Raw genomic sequence first — 2,500 nt, 5'->3', positions numbered from 1 at the left:
CATATTATTTACCAGCAACATAAAGTGAAACAGAGGCAGAGGTGTCCTGCCACAGTCAGTAACAAATAAACAGAAAACAGTAGTGGTCAAATACAAATAAGGCAACAAGAGAAGTATCCTACACTTCTCTTTTGTAAAGTAAATCTGAACAGCCTATATGGGCATCTACATCAACTATATGATTTGCCTGAGAAGCTGGACAGGACCACAAAAAAAAAAAAAAATAAATAAATAAATAAAAATAAATAAATTTAAAAAATTATTTTTTATTTGTGGCGGACGTAATTCTTTCGTGGCGGGCCACCACAAATAAATGAATGTGTGGGAAACACTGTGTGTGCAAAACAGCAGCAGGTGGCTGTGGCCTGCGGGCCGGTTGTAATACTAATCAAATATCATCCCGGGGGCCATAGATCATTCATTCGTGGGCGGGATCTGGCCCGCGGGCCTTGACTTTGACACATAGGATCGAGAGACTTAAGCGTTTAAAGTAAATTAAGTATATATATATTTACCCAAAATTTTTGTGAAAAGTTTTGTCTTAACTAATTAATGAAATAAAATAAATGTGTTACTTATTTAAGTCTCCAATTACTTTACATCAAATATTCCACTTTAAAAGTCTCATAGGGGAAAATTTTGCAGATTTTGTGTTGTAGTCATACAAAACAGGGTTTTGAGAAAAAGGCAATAAAACGTAACTTTAAAACTGATTCGATTTTTCAGTGTGCCGCCCTAAGTGGAAAAAGTTGGGTCAAAGAATGCTGGCAAAACTTGTCTTCTGGATAACATACTTGAATACACTTGAATTCAGCTTATAATGTCTCGGGGTAAAAAGCTTGACTTCTGCTTAAAACACTCAAATAACATTTCAATTCAGATTAAAATGTCTTGGAAAAACTTGAATTATGGATAAAATACTTGAAAAATGCCTAAATTTATCATAAACTGTCTGGCTAAAACTTGGAATTCTGGATAAAATACTTCAAAAATCCCTAAATGTATCATAAACTGTCTGGTTAAAACTTGAATTCTGGATAATATACTTGGAAAAACCCTGATGCTTAACTAAAAAAGCCTGAATGTTTGATAAAATAATTGAAAAACACTTATATTCAGCTAAAAATGTCTGGGAAAAACTTAAATTGTCTATAAGATACTTTAAAAAAAATTAAATGCAACTTAAAATGTCTAGAAAGACTTGAAGTCTGGATAAAATACTTGAAAAACACTTGTTGTTGCTGCCCTAAATGCTTAAATTCTTCTCAAAATGCCTGAAAAGTGTTTAAAAATGATTTAATGTGGCTGGTAGAAGCTTGAATTATGCGTAAAAACGTTTTAAAAAGTCTTAATTCTACTTGAAAAACTCTTGATTCTGCCTAAAATGACTGAAAAATGCTGGAATTTTTCATGCTCAAAATGCTTGAAAAACACTTAAAATCTGCTTAAAATGTCTGAAAAAACATTTGCTTGGAAAATACGTGATTCTGCCTAAAAATGCTTGAATTCTTCTCAAAATGCTTAAATTCTGCTTAAAATCTCTGAAAAACAATTTCACTTGGATTCCTCAATAAATATTTAGCAGAGTGTTACCAAATGGGATGGACCATGAGGGTGCAAAATTAGTTTTTAATGTTATTACAAAAAGTGTCAAAGTAGATGAAAAAAGGTCAACTTGTTTTATCAATAAAGTAATACTTGGGATATAAAATATATTTTCAAACATACTTTATATTAGAGAACAAATAAATCATTTTATAACGGATAAATCATCTTGCCGTATTTTATCTTGGTTAGATTAAATAGACATGTTTTAAGAAATGTGCAGCAACATGTAAAATTCCAGGAAAAAACTTGAATTCTGGATAAAATACTTGAAAATGCTTAAGTTCATCTTAAAATGTCAGTGGGAAAAACTTCAATTGTGGATAAAATATTTGAAAAACAATTAAATTCAGCTTAAAATATCTGGTGAAGAAACTGTCAGGTTCAAACACTGATGAGATCTATTAAACAAGACAAGAAGCAAGGAATTAAACAGAGACAGAATTCAATTTAGCTCAATTGAGGAGAAACGCGTAGACACTGTACCCTCGCACAGTGTCGTCCCACGCTCTGACGGAAGATTGTACGCCTCCTCTTTTATTTGGACTTTCCCTGATTACATGGCAACAGCTGTTTATTTTTTTTAATATTTTTTTTATAAGAATTTATTAATCAGTCAAACAAAACAATGCACAACAATACCATGATAATGCAATCCAGTTCCAATACCAAACCCGACCCAGCAACATTCAGAATAGCACTAAACAGAGCAATTGAGCTGTTTCTAAGGGAGGGGGGTCATAAACAGCCATCGCCTTTGGTTACAAAACAGTTCAAAGAAAAGGTGCCTGGAGCTTGCGTCAGGTCCTGCTTCCTCTCCGCTTTGTAGATCTCGGGTCAAGACAATATCTTCCTGTGGATTACAATACATCAAAGAAACCGACGCCCTCATGCC

This window comes from Entelurus aequoreus, linkage group LG08, assembly GCF_033978785.1.
Source record: "Entelurus aequoreus isolate RoL-2023_Sb linkage group LG08, RoL_Eaeq_v1.1, whole genome shotgun sequence".
Lineage (NCBI taxonomy): Eukaryota > Metazoa > Chordata > Actinopteri > Syngnathiformes > Syngnathidae > Entelurus > Entelurus aequoreus.
The sequence above is the reverse complement of the archived record's forward strand: the minus strand, read 5'-3'. Positions refer to the sequence as shown.